We start from the raw sequence: 15,675 nt of genomic DNA on the forward strand, positions 1-15,675 counted from the left end.
CTTTGGGGGACTTGGGAATGGGGTGAATATATTTTGCATATGAAATAGATGTGAATCTTTAGAGACACAAAGTGAACTGTGGTAGACAAATAAATGACCCCCAAAGATGTCTGCTTTTTAATCCCCAGAACCTATGAATATTTCTTTACATGGCAAAGAAAATTTCTATATGTGATTTAAAGATTTTGAGATTGGAGATTATCCTTGATTATCCAGGGTGAACCCAATATAATCTCAAAAATCCTTAGAAGAGAGAGGCAGGAAGTCTGAGAGGAGAAAAGATGCTATGCTGCTGGTTTATAGATAGAATAGGGTGCTGCAATCCAAGTAATTCAGGCATCCTCTAGAATCTGGAAAAGGCAAGAAAACATACCTCTCCCCTTGAAGCCCTGCTAACACTTTATTTTAGACTTTTGACTTCCAAAATTGTAAAGAACTAATGTGTGTTTTGAGCCATTAAGTTTGTGGTAATTTATTACTAAACAACAGAAATCCAATGCAAGTGTCATTTAACATCCATTCCATTAAAATATTCAAGTCACTTCCATCTTTAAAACAATGAAATGAATAAGCTTCTTCCCTATTTCATCTCTTCCTTTCCAATGTGATATCTTACAGGGGTATACATTTATCACCTCTAGTTCTTCCCCATCAAACTCCTAAAGATTATTGATCTGGTCTACCTTTAGCCTGGAATCTGCCCTGCAGTTCATCTGTCAAATAGCAGCCATGATGATCTATTGATTGCCTAATCCAGACAACACTGTTCAGTCTCCTTGACTTATTAACGTCTAGGCAATATTTGAAACCTTATACCAGTCTCTCCATTTGAAAGGACCTCTTCTCCCTTGATTTCAGCTACACTATTCTCTTCCAAATCTACTTTTCTTCTTATACTCCTAATGAGGATTAATAGCACTGTCATATATTTCTAACTTTCCAAGTAAGAAACCTGGGAGACATTTGATTCTTCACTTCCATCAACTCTCAGTAAGTTCTCACCTGTGACATATCTAATGTTTTTAGTTATATATCACCTCCTCCACTTGCTAGAATGAGCTTCATATTTTGCCATCTGGTTTATTGCAACAACCTATTTACTTCGTGGTTCCAGCCTGTTCTCTCTGTTTTATTTTCCACTCTACTGCCAGAGGAATTTCTCTACCACATAAACCTAATTATGTCACTCCCTGGTTTAAATCCATTAACATTTCTTCATTGCTTTCAGATTAGATCTGCCTATTCATATTTCATCTCTCTTTAGATCTCCCAAACATCATAGCTTCATGATGACAAACAAGTATTTTAATTCAGATGATCTATCTAGTAACAATCCCACCACATATTAGCTTCAATATAGTGGCTAAGTTAGTTAACTAGTCTCAACTTTTCATCTATGAGATGTGGATAACCTAACTTAACACAGCACTGTTAAAGGATTAAATGAATTAGCTTTTGTAAAGAGGCCAAGTACAAAGCAATAGGACACAGGTATATTATTATCATCATCATCATCATCATCTTCAGAGAATACTGAGAAGCCTGAATAGAGCACCAGAAAACATGTCCTTCCTTGAGTTACAAGGCAATACAAGCCTTAAAATCCTTGTGTTGAGTGATAGCAGTAGTATCAAACCAATTGTACTCGAACACCGTATTTTCTAGTTATTCCTTGCTAGTCGTTTAAACATATATTTATCAAGTATCTACTATGTCCCAGGTCCTTTTCATTACACTGATGATGGAAAAGTAAACAAAATACAAAACCCCTTTTTTCAGAGCTTACGTTCTAGTGGAGAACATAAAGAGTAATAACAGAAGGAGAAAGATAATTGTTAAAGATAAACCATAAGAGAACAAATACACAAGGAAGAAGGGATATAAAATATTGATGGAAAAAGGAAGTTAAATTTTAGATGAGATAAACAGACACAGCTCCACGAAGAAGGTGACTTTTTCACTAATGATCTGAGGAAAGTGGTGGGTCCTGCCATTCTGTTTTCTGGGAGATCTGATGAGTGACTGAGAAACAGCAAAGTTCAGAGGTAGAGTGAGCCCCATGGGTTTAAGGAGCAGCAGAAAGCTCTGTTGTGCTGAAGCTGAAAGACCAGGGTGAGAGTGGAAGAATATTAAGGAACAAAGAAAGTAAGCAGGCAGCTTATATTTTACCCCAGAGACCAAAATAAGTACTTTGGCTTTTACTCTGACTATAATATGATGTATGGCATGGTAAACATGGTGAGAATCTTGGCCTTATTTAACTTTTTAATGAAAATTTGAATAATTCATACACATATTTCTTTTGCTCTGAGTAATTTCTTTTATCAAGAAAAAAACAGTATAAAAACAAATTATAATTCTTAAATGTTTGACAGTCTAACACTTTATATATGATTTTGGCTTGTTTTTTTTCCTCTAATACTGATATACCATTGTCCTAATAGCTTTTATGATGATTTGCTTTTGAAACCAAAATAAATCAAGATACAGTAGTTTAATATACTTTAGGATTATAATGTCAACATTTTTTTGAAAAGTTCATTCTATATCATACTAATTTAGGTTTCAGTTGTGTAACCATTTGCACAATATTCAATTTTTAAATCGTAAATAAGCATGGTATTAACAAATGCATATGCTGTGTGTATGGAATAGCCATTACCTATAAATGTTGTAAATAATCTGTTTAGCTTTTCTCCTGCAGAAAGGCTCCCTGATTAAGAAACGATATGCTCCAGTGACACCCCAGTCCCAGTTATAGAAGTTAGATGAGAGCACTGGGTCTGCAATATTTCTGTCACAGGCTTTTTCAACACCTGTTGATCAGTCAATCAGAGGAAACCTCCGGGGCTGAAGATATGCCAGCTCTGTGGAAATTCCTTCCCAAAATAGCAAGAGCTGAGCAAATTGCTAGGCCAACAGAAGTAGATGATGGACTGACCTCGGGATTTTGTGTGGCAGAGCAAGTGCCTTCAATGGTTGACATTTTTTCAATGTTTAAATCCTTTTTTGGTCCAACAGCTGATTTCCTCCTTTATCATATTCTTCCTTCATTTCTGCTTTTTTCAGGAAGTGACAGCCACATCCTTCCACATTAGACTTTCTTTGGTCAGCAGCTTCTGAAATTATTATACAGCTGTCCCTAGTTGTCTGGCAGCGAGCACTCCACTTGCAAGTCTGATCTTCCTTCACTAAGTATTTCCATCAGGCATGTAAAATGTGGACTTTAAGAGAAACAAACGGCTATGAGTTTTGATTTAGGTCAAATAAGTCTTAAAGCCATTTTTGAATATCCAATTATTTTGGAAGTTTTGCCTTTCCCTTCTAAAGGAAAAAAAAGAACAGTCTAGTGATGTCTTCATACTCTTCAAAAATATCAAACCAACTCCATTTAAACCATTAAAGCTTTCAGCCATGCAGAGATTAAGTTTTTTTAAGTTATATTTGAACTGTAAAACTATTGGTCTCCATCTTATTTCCCTTAGGGTAATATAATAAGCTTTCTCTCTATGCTAATATAAACACCAGAAAAATGCTTTTTTATGACTACTTCAAAATACCATGAATTTACTAAGTCCTTCCATAATGTGTATTTAAGTTGTTTCAACTTTTTGCTATTATAAATAATGTACAATTGAACATGTTTCACATAAAGCTTTTCCCAACATAAGGGTTGTGTCTTCAGAGCAGATCTAGGATAGAGCAGGTCAAACAAAGGCTATGACATTTTAAGGTTAGCCAGATGAAGATAAAATGCTCAAATGCAGAATAGGTCCACCTTTAAATGGATCTTATGATTTGCAGATTAGCAGGCAACAGCTGATCCACAGTAGTGGAAACCCTGTTTAATATATTAAAGTCAATAAAGTTTATTTTAATTCACCTAATTGAAACATACTGAATTCAAAATTTCTTTCACTAATTATTCTCTGTGTTATACCCAAAGGACTTCAAAAAATGTTACTTTCTAATAGGTTTGTCAGTAAAGAAGAGATTTTAAAAGATTACAATGACTAAGTTCATTGTGTGGTAATTTTTTTAGGGGGAGTTCATATTTTTATGGTAAGGGTAATACAAGCACAAGAAATTTCAAATGCAAAAAGGAAAAAAATAATTGACAGTTTTCTTTAATCTTACTTACTTTCCAGATATAATAACTAGTATACAATGTGCTTATGTTACTTACTACCATATTTGTGATATCTTTTCCATATCACTTCCTGTTATATATTAGAAAGTGTATTTTAAATATCATCATTATTACTAAGGACAAGTATAAGGAGTGATAAGAGTAATAGTCAAGACCATCACTGATGCCATTTTTCTTTCTGATGCCACTTTTAGAAGCAGCAATGCAACATGCACACTGGAGCCAAGCCCCTCACCCACCCCTATTTGCAACCCATCAGAGTGAATTTGCTCTCCCAAATTGGCCACTGTTAACCTTCCAGGAAATTTTTAAACTTTTTCATTCATGTTCCAGAAAAAAGAGACAAATTAGAGACACAGATAATGACATATATTTATAATTATACATACAAATATATGATGGTGCTACACCCTGTTATGTGTACTACTTTTATCCTAATCTTACCTGCAGTATAGTCTTATAACTACATACTTATTTACTCATTCCACAGCCTTTTTCCTCCCGTTTGTGTGAGCCTGAAGGACTTCAATTTTTCTAAATGAAGTGAATGAAATGAAATAGGGATCCAGTTTTTTAAGGTCAGTGGAATTGAACAAGGCCAAGAAATAGACCAAAATATATGTTGTTTACTTAACTTATGCTGCCATTTGAATGCAATGTTCTTTCTATACAAGCATGAGGTGTAATTTCAATTAATTCATTATTCCATTCCTTGTTTTTTCCTCCACAAGGAATTTGCTGGTACTTCAACAGTTTTTAGAGGGCTACTTCTCTTCCAGTAATAATTGTGTGAATAAATATGTGTATGTATACACATGCACATACAAACACGTCACTTTAATCTATCTTAATATTATGTGAAGGTAGAACCATTTTCTTCCCATCCCACAGAGATGAAAATTAAGAGTAGATGGTAAATTTTGTCCAAAGACTCATTCATTATCCATTAGGAAAGCCATATAGCTTTTCTAAGGAAAAGAACTTTTGTCTTTCAGATTCTTATAATATTTTTAAAACAAGCATAGTTTGCTGCACTGCTCACAATATACGAGAAAAGTCGCATTTCTTTATCTTTTTAAATAAAATGATATATAGCTTTAAGGCCTTTCTCAGAACCACAAGCTTTTTTCTTTCTCTTTCTTTCTTTCTTCCTTCCTTCCTTCCTTCCTTCCTTTCTTTCTTTTTCTTTCTTTCTTTCTTTCTTTCTTTCTTTCTTTCTTTCTTTCTTTCTTTCTTTCTTTCTTTCTTTCTTTCTTTTCTTTCCTCTTCTTACAGTTTTATCACTTTCCTGGTATTAGAGCAAAATTTAGGAACCAGGCATTGCAGAGAAATGTGAAAGAGGCCTCCTTCTGGTCTGGACAACATGATCACCACTAGATTCATTGTGAGGTTTCTTGTTCTAGCCCCCATGACCCCTAGAAAGTAGAGGCACCCACTTCTTTCACTGTAGCTCCCAATGCCATTATGCTTAATGCTCAGTGCCCAGGCACAGTGCCCAGACCCTGCTCAGTGTCATGGCCAATTACAAATCCCACCACCCCTCTGTCCTTCCTGGTTCCAAGAACCCTGTTCTCACCCAGACTGGAACCACCATCTCCCTGTAGAAGCACCAGCCCCCATCTCCTGAAGATAATCCAATAATATGATTTCAATCTTACATACAAATCAATGTCATTTGACAAATCAACGTCATGTGCTACTTTCAACTTTTCATTTCTACGAACATGTGAATTTTCTCCTGTAATAAAAAACACTAACCATTATAACACTTGACTATACTTCCTGGAAGGAGAAAGAAAAAACATATTTTTATTCATTAGTGAACAATCCCACAACAACAAAATAAGGATGAGTCACTAATTTCAAGAATATTTATCTTCCTGGGAATGTTTTAGTGAGAGAAAGATATCAGCATGAGTGTGCATGTCCTCAGCACACAACTTAGGTGGGGTTGTAAAATGAAACTGGGATTTACAAATTATTGCCTGGATACAGTCTGGTCCAGAAAGAAGAAAAAACACTGACTCCTTCATAATTTATCATTAATACAACATTAACATCTGTTAGAACATTGAGACAAAGGTTGAGTCATATGGTTAGCATCCATTTACCTTTAATTTAATAATAGTATTGTTATTAATATAGTCACTGTATATATGGCATTTTTAACCACTTGCCTAGTTAATCTCAATAATTCTTTCCATAATTAAGGTGATATCATGGAGAGGTTACAACATATTTGTTCCTATAACCACTTTCACCCTCAGTTTGCCTTTGGATGCTACAGAGGTTTTTATTTAATTTTTGATTATGACATTTTCAAACACAAAAATACAGATATTAATGTAAGTGACACTCACAACAATACCAAAATATATCAAATGTTAACTTTTTTTTTTACATATTCCTGTCATTACCAATTTTTAGAAAGATAGCGCTAGATACAGTTGAAGATCCTGATCCAGGTCCCAGAAATTTCTTCCAGTGCTTCATCTTTTTCAAGTTCTGTGTTCTTTAGATTAGAAACTGGATCAACTATAATGGTATTTTCCAGACAAGGGAAGATGCAACACTTCATTTCCAAGTGAACTTAACAGGGAGGTTTTGTGTGATTATTTTCTGTCCCTTAGATTTGGCTCTGCTACCTGACCTTGGAACAGAAAAGCTTCCTGTTCTTGTCACAGCTATGTGTTATTTGAAATATTAGAGTATGTTACAATGAGATTCTACAGAATAATTAAATGGCTGTGAAATATTTGTTTTTACAATAGTAAGAGGGTTCATACTTGTCCTGAATACTGTTCATTCAACATTTATTTATTTCAACAAATTTTTGTTGGGTCCACATGATGTGATAGGCATCGGGCTAAGAACTCAATGTCACAATTTATATAAAATTAATTCACTGTATGTCTATTTAATCCTACTATGAACTATGTCTTTAATACACATCATAATCATATAATAATTTTTAATTAACAAGTTGAAGTAAGAGAAGAGTGGACTTTTCACTCAATTTGACAGGTACTAAGTTTTTAAATAGTTAGTGGGCTTAGTATTTTAGGATAATCTATCATATGAACTAAAAGTTAAATGCACTGAGAAGATTACAGTTAGAAGGGTATTCCTTATAATTGTCACTTTTTCTCCTTACGGTTACTTACAATACTTTTAATTAACTAAGAATATGTTAAAAAGAAAGGTGATGATTTTCAGACACAAAGTCAGCGTGTGGAGGTATAAGTAAATCTTGTGTTTATTAGGTCCATAGAAAAATCATTTCTACACTAAGCACCTTCAATTTCTAAGAACTCAGCACTCAGACCTGGGTTGCCTCCCAACTCCCTGCTGGAATTCCTGATGGTGGCAGTCTGAGGGAACATGAGTTCAATTACCAAATATAGCTGAGTGGAGTAAGAGGACAGACAAGACTCTGAGGCCACAGTTGCCTCAAAGTGACCACGGACCAAGCAGTCTTTAATGAATAGGCAAGGCCAACCTCTGCTCCCCCAGAAAAGAAGAAATGATCATTTGAACTCCATCACCTTTCCGGAGTCTTCCCAGTAATCAAGGATTGAAAAGGTCTGTAAGATGTATCATAATATATTAATTAGTAGGGCAATATTTGTTAATTTTTTAAAGCTAAAAATATAATAGTAGTTTCCCTGAAGATATAATACTAGTTAGAAGATGCCCTTGGTTTTTCTTTTATTTGGAGAGGGAAAGTAATGGGAATTTCATCTTTCCAAAAAACAGAATATGTAAGATTTATCTGCAGGCTTTATTTCTATTCATGCTATCAAAAAACTACATTTTCTATAATAATCTTAAGCATGCTAAATTGCTGTTATCCATTCCAAAAAGATTAAATGTTCTTATGGAAACAACATTTGTCAAAATTGTGTATGTTTTATTTTACAGAAAATAAGAATGTAGTTCATTTGACCCTCACCCATACTTAAGCTAAATACTGATACTTAAATGATATACTATAAATTTAATAACATTTTAAGTTGTCAATTATAAATTCAAAGGATTATTTAAAATCAGTTGAGAGAATAATAGCAGTCATTTAAAATTATATCTGTACATAAAGTTTACATACTTTTCTGAAAAGATAAAGCTTACTAAGGGAAACTAGAGTCCAGTCAAATTTAAGCATCACAGTATAATTTTAAATCATGTTTTTTTAAGTTACATACAAAATTGTCTTGAATCCAATACATGAGATTAGTGCAAAATGATTTCAGGCTCATATTACTTTTTAAGATTTACTAAAAATACTAATTGCCTTTTAATATGAATAAAGTGACCACATACAGAGTCCTTTGCCTGACAATATGTTATTATTCAAAATCTATTCAATCATGTATGTGCATAAATTCAATTCTTATTACTTGATAATACTTTCCAATATTTTTTCCTCAGAGAAAGAACTTGAATGCTCACTTCAATTATCCAGATTTTAAAAATCAGAGTCTACTTGACAAATGATTGCTAACAGTAAACATGACCTAAGAGATTTATTAAGCCAAAAACTGCTCCATACATGCATGATTACATATTCCTAGAAACAAATTAGTCCTCTCGCATTCTAGTGTCCGAGATGGATTAGGGTCTGTGTCTTGGCGGCTCTATGCAATTCTCTGTCTGAGCTTCTGTTTTACTGCTAAAACTGAGCATCAAACAAAGGTCCTGCAGCACGCTTCACAGCTAAGTACGCATTTAGATTACACTGGACAATCACAGTCACTTAGATTTCTTTACCTCTTGTTTTAAAAATGTAGAGAGAAAACATTAGTCAGATTTCAAAATAAATCTGGCACATTCTTATAGATACACCAACTGAATTCTGCCTCCCAGATGAGAACTCCACTTCATTAATATTATATGTGTGGAGGATATCCAAGGGTATCGTGATAATTAAGTTCCACTCAGGAATTTAGGTCATCTAAAGTTCATGGTTGTGTCCTGTTAAATTCCAGTGAAGAAAACGAAGACAAGTAAAACAGCTCTGACTATAATTTGTAACTATTAAATTATATTAGAGAATATAGAAGCAAACTTAGTAAATAGGTTTTGAATTTAGGTGACAGGAATAAAGCCCTGAATGAGGGCAATGGCAGTGGAAATGGATGATTTAGAAGTAAAATCTAGGTACTTGAAACTGATTCAGTCTGGTGGATAAGGATGCTAATATGAAGAGGCTCCCAGGGATAACTCCAAATACTCTCTCTATAAAATACTTTATATGGCTGTTATGGATAGTAAACGAGCTATTATATTATGCCCCTGAAATTGAGATAAAATATAGTGTTTGGTGGGTATTTAAAACTGTAGAATAAAAAATACATATTTTCCTGTAATAGTAATTTATTTAAATATTAACAAAAAAGAAATCCACATGTATTATCAAGAAATAGTTTATAAAATTGTGCATTTTTGGCATCAGATAAGGTTTTAGAAATTTTTCATGTTTGACTTTTGCTCTACAGGGCCTTTGGTGAAAAGAATATTACAATAAGAGAAGGAAGGAAGGAAGGAAGGAAGGAAGGAAGGAAGGAAGGAAGGAAGGAAGGAAGGAAGGAAGGAAAGAAGGAAGGAAAAGAAGGAAGGGAAGAAAAACTGCAGTTAAAAAGGAAGGAGGGAGAGAGGGAGGAAGAAAGAAATGAAGACAATTTAGGTGATACAAATGATTTAACACATCATGAAGCAATATCTTTTCAGAGAACTGCCAAATAGGGGGAAAGGTATGAGGCTTTTATAGGATTAAAGAATAAAGAACAAGAAAGAGAAAATTAGAAAATGTCTGATTGGCTTGGGCCACATAGTCAACCTTGTTTGGGGTGAGAAGGAACAAGAAAGTCTGTATAGAGCCGAGCTGGCTGACTGGATAGACTGGGTTTCGGGTCAGGCAGAGCATTTGAAAGGACAGGAGAATTATCTCAGTTTCAGTTTGCTGCTGTGGCACCACGGGAAAGAGTAGCTCATGCTGGGCCTAGAAATGTACTTCAACAAAAGGAAGAAATTTAGTTTATAGGCCACATGTGATTACAAAACAAGAGGCAAAAAAAGTTTTAAAGCTTTTCAACTTCAGTTTTCAAAGTCTAGGTTTTCTTTTAAAAGATATTTAGGATTGAGTCATTGTACCAACAATTTTTACTACTATTTTAGCAATTGTTTGAATATAAAAATAAGCAAGTAAAATATTAAATTTAAATTTTAAGATCACTCATAATTTTAACTTGTTTTTCAAAAAATGTGAAATAAGCAACAACAGAATCCCCTTAATGCCCCACCCCTCAGCCTGTCCCTGCCTACACCCTACCACAGAGGAAATAAGCATTAACTGTCTGGTGCATCTTCTTCCAACCTTTTTCATGTATTTATTCCTAACCATATACACATTTTAAAATGTCTATTGAAACGTTACTGTCTGGACTTTCTAAATTGCCTGGCCCATGAGCTTTGGGATACTGCATGATCCTTAGTGCCTGCCAGCCTTTTTGTAACATCAAACACTTTTTTTCTTTCAAAATTGTCGATGTCTCCTCAAAGTATTACAGAAACAGATTGTAAAACCACCCTACTATCTAAACTCTTAAGTAATACCCTTAATATTCCCAATAGGAAAAGAAAACTTCTGTGGTTAAATGCTGGTTTCAACCCTAAGTCTACCATTCCCTGACAGTTCAACTTTGGCCTCGAACATTTTTATGCTGTACTTTGGGTAACAGGGAATAATAAAAACAAGAATAATCTTTATCCCATCAATTATTCTAAGAATCAAATGATTTACCATATGAAAGTAGGCAATTCATAATTCAGAAGCTGTTGTACAGTAAGTCCTCAGGGAGGCTAGGTTTTATTGTTTGAAATTGAGTTCTTTCTACCAGACTGCTATTTATTGTGCATGTGCCTTGTCTTCCCCAAGTTCCTCCCAAGTCAAGGAAATACTATATCTTTCGACAGCCTCCAGTGTCTTGTCTCATAAGGGATCCTGGAGGGCATGTCCCATAGTAAATTTTTACTGACAAAATAGAGGATTATCCTGGATATCAGAGATCTGACTTCTAGGTAATTATCCTCAAAAGTCAGCAATTCTAAAAACAAACATTATTCACCATTTCTAAATTTGTCTCCACATCTTCTATTATTTTTATATTTGCATATGTATGTGAATTTTATATATTTGTATGACCTATTACAAATTCAGGAACTCACAAATAAATTTTTTCCCCAATACTAGGATAATAATGCCAAGTAAATTTATGATAAGAGGTTTATGCCAAAATGTGTGATACACATATCAAATATAAAATATTCAATGAAAACTTATGTTCTATATTTCAGAGTAGAACATGAGTCCAACAAAATTCAGTTGGGGAAAGGTAATGAATCATAAGATTACAATTAGAAATAATCTGTAAATTAAATAGTATAAAATTTCTTAAGAATTAATGAAATAGGCCCTATGATTTAACAAAATAAGTGTTCAGGAAAGTTTATATTTGAAAGCAATATTTGCCTGTGATATGCCAAGATGTTGATAAGCTGCCTGTGGAAGTTCAAGATGGAAGGGAATCTGTACTGTCTCACAGTATTTTCCATTCCTCCCAGACCTTTGCTTCATCACATTTACTTAAGAGTTTGCAGGGAATATAGTCAATAATATCATAATAACCTTGTAAATGAACAGACGGTTATTAGATTTGTGGTGGTCACATTGGAAGGTATAGAAATGTCAAATCACTATGCTATACGCCTGAAACTAAGATAATATTGTATGTCACTGCACTTTAATTTTTAAAGAAAACTGAGCTTGGCATTATGCATAAATGTCAAAATTCACCTGGAATAATTTGCCTTCGGAACATCGTGAGGACACCCGCAATTGCCTCCATAATACCATTTGAGAGAAACTAAAGTGGGTATAATTCTCAATATCAAATACCAGTTACATTTTTTCCATCATCTGCCATGATTCAGACACTGTGCCAAGCATGAACCAAACAAAGACTGATGGTTGCCCTTCTGCTTTCAAGGACTAATGGAGAACATGTTCTCTACATTCATATTTATAATTAAGTAAGATGAATGCCATAATAAACACCATGGAACATGTCATGTTTGAAAGGAGGAGCGAATCATACTGACTTGGGAACTGTAGAAAGCACAAAAAGAAGTGAAATTAAGTAGTTTTCAAGGCTGAACTGGGATCTCAAACACAGAAGCAGAAGGGAAGGGCAAACAGAACAGTATGTCCAAAGCATAGAGACGTAAAAGAACATGGAACATTCAAGGAATGATGAGCAGGCCAGTGAGGCACAATGGCAGTGTGGGTCAGAGTGACGATGGAGCATGTGGCTGGAGAGTTTGCACCAGGGCAGACTATCCAGAGGCGCACAGATAACCTGAATATCATGCTTTAGACCTTCTCTTATCAGCCCAGGGTACCACTGGGGAAAAAATACCCAAGGAGTGATGTGACCTTTCCTACCATCTGAGATCTCCTATATCAATTTGTTCAAACTATTTTAACAGCAATTTCATGTTCCTCCTTGTGTGTAAGCCATTTTTACTCTAGTCTAATCTCTCTAATCTCTCCTACTGGTTTATATGATCATTAAGGGAGACAAACTATGTATGCCTGTCTCATCTTTGCCCTCCTTAAAGCTTCCCTTGCACAGAGCAAGAGATAAAAGAGTTGTTCAGCCCTGGCTGGTGTCACTCAGTGGATTGAGCACTGGCCCACAAACCAAAGGCTCAACTCGCAGTCAGGACACATGCCCGGGCTACAGGCCAGGTCCCAGGTTGGGGGTGTGCGAGAGGCAACCACTCATTGATGTTTCTCTCCCTCTTTCTGCCTCCCTTCCCCTCTTTCTAAAAATAAATAAACAAAATCTTAAACAAACAAACAAAAAAGTTGTTCAGTTGACTTCATTTTTCACTTATCATTCTGGGAAAGGGAAATGGGAGAAAGAAAGAATGACTATAAAATGAGCAGAGCCAAATAATAGCCATTTCTATCACGGTGCATAAGCTAGGACTACTCAAATCCAAAATATTAGAAAGCAGTGTGGCATATGAGAGTTTTAGGGGAAGTGACAATTAGGTTAAATTATTTGTATTTTATTTTGTTTTTTTATTGTTGTTCTATTATAGCTGTCCCAATTTTCCCCCACTACTCTCCCCCCTGCCCCCACTCCCACAGTCAATCCCACCCTCTTGTCCATGTCCATGGGTTTTTTATGACTAGACCCTTCCCTTTCCCCTTCCCCTTATTAATGATGGAGATGATGAAGAAGACACAAAGGACAAAAAATACTAAGGAAGGAGTTTCTAGACAATTCAAATTTCTTAAGAGAAGAGGATAGAGACAAGGAGCAGAAACAATTTAAAGATATAGGAGAAAAGTCCTCAAAATCTCAAAATCTTACAATCCCACTTGCCAAAACGGAACACTATTTTTTTTTTTTTTTTGGCATTTAGCTCACTTCCTCTTTACTCATTAAAGACTACAATTAGTTCTTTTGAATGTATGTCATTTCTGTGTCTATCACACCAGCATAGAATTGCCAAAAGCACTGTTTGAAATCAAACATGAAATCTCAGGGAAATAATGAAGATGTTCACAGTTGTATTTCTTTTGATTACGACCTTTTTACCTTGGGGTGCTGACTGACACAGAAATCTCTGAAGCGTAATTTTCCAGTGAGTTGGAGCCACCTGGAAACTTCTCTTGTTCATCCACATTAAATGAGCATTTTTCTTAGATGACGTGCATGTTCTAGCAGCAATAATTGGGTTGCAAATTAAACCAGAACCATGTATGCCATAGAGCTATTATTTTCTTTTTCACTATGCAAGCAGTTTTTAAGCTACACCTAATCCTGACAACTGGGTCCCGTCAGATGGCGCCTCTTTAAAACCAAAATAAAAGTTAATAAGCGGGTGATTTAACCTGCCTCTGGCAAACATTTCCTATTTTAAAAAGAAAATTGTTTCATCGTTCAGAAGTTTGCTTTAAGCTTTCTCATATTCTGTTTTTCATGAAATTATCATGAAATCATTTTATGTTCAGTTCACATGAAATATAATTAAATTAATGGCAGAATTCTGATTTTTGATTTGCAGTTTTCTTAGTCTGATATATTGCTTAAGATACTTGGTTGTTAAAATTAAAATATAATGGCAGTAAAGTGTACGGTCAAGATCATTAGCTCTGGAGTCACTGGCTGGGTTTGAATCGTGGCTCTCTTACATTTTCTGCCTTAGTTTTCTTCTCTCTAAATTGGGGCATGATGTGAGAATTTTAAATGAAAGAATCTACATAATGACTCATGACACAATGCCTACCTCATGGTGAGCAGTCCATTGTTGGCCTTTACAATTATCATGATCATCATTATTAGTTCTTATGTATGTTATATGAATTCATTAAGAAGCTGATGTTCTATAGCAAGAGTTGGCAAACTTTTTTCTGTAAAAGTTTGGATGAGCATTTTAGGCTTCATCGATCATACAGTCTCTGTTGCAGCTCCCCAACTCTGACATTGTCCCACAAAAACAGTCAGACAGTTACATGGCCACACCCTAAATGTGGTCAGAAGTCAAAAGGCTCTGCCCCTAAGGTGATCCATTCAGACATTTCACTATCTTAACATACATCCTTCCAGATCTCTCAGTCATTCTCACTATACCTTTTTTTTTCCCCTTAAGTCTTTAGTCCCTTAATCGCTTTATGTTCAAATGCCTACCCATAAATTCCAATCTAGCACTGACTTTAGAATCCATGCATCTTGCCAATCTTCTCAACAACCTTGCCCACTTCCTTCCCATTTTACCTGTGTGTCAAAATCTGGGTCATCTACCTCCATGTCTTCACTTCGACTGCTGAGCTATGGTGGAGAGAAGTGCTCAATTGCACAGATTAATGACATTATAAATACATCATATCGAACTTCAGCTAAGCCCTCACCTCTGCCTATAAATCCTTAAGGAAATTTCTCCCTCTCTACAACAACTATTTTAAATTGTCTCCTGTTCTATTTAACTTCCAAACGCACAGAAGCCTCAAGATAGGGACTCCCCTGTTTTTCAATTATAAATTTATCCATATTCTCTCTCTCTCTCTCTCTCTCTCTCTCTCTCTCTCTCTCTCTCTCTCTCTCACACACACACACACACTGTATTATTTCTCTCCTTTGACAGTGAAAGTATTGTCCCCTCCAAACCGAAGCCATCTATGTACCATAATAACCCATTTCACTTCCCATCCTGGCAGACCTCTTCTATGTATCATCCCCGGTTTCTTACATGGATCTTCTGCTTCTCCCTATTGACTAATTCCATTAACAATGAAACATGTTCCTATGTCACATACTAACAAATAACCTCACTAGATTCCACACTTTTGTCCAGTCGCACTGCCTTTCCTCCTTTCTATGAGCTTCTCCAAAGAATCAACCACACTTACAATCTATACTTCCTTCCCTTTCATAACTTCTCAACATAACTGGAAT

At 35.2% G+C, this 15,675-nt stretch overlaps 1 protein-coding gene across 3 annotated transcripts in view; it reads left to right on the forward strand.

Moving 5' to 3' along the window:
• Positions 1-7,596: 7,596 nt before the first annotated feature.
• The window catches only part of PALLD (palladin, cytoskeletal associated protein), a 356,001-nt gene continuing 347,922 nt past the window's right edge, over positions 7,597-15,675 (forward strand). For all 3 annotated transcript variants that reach the window (XM_090288846.1, XM_090288847.1, XM_090288848.1), the window contains exon 1: positions 7,597-7,732. The gene's annotated coding sequence lies outside the window, so the exon portion shown is untranslated. The remainder of the gene's footprint in view (positions 7,733-15,675) is intronic.

This window comes from Furipterus horrens, unplaced genomic scaffold, assembly GCF_987537825.1.
Source record: "Furipterus horrens unplaced genomic scaffold, mFurHor1.1.pri manual_scaffold_10, whole genome shotgun sequence".
Classification (NCBI taxonomy): domain Eukaryota; kingdom Metazoa; phylum Chordata; class Mammalia; order Chiroptera; family Furipteridae; genus Furipterus; species Furipterus horrens.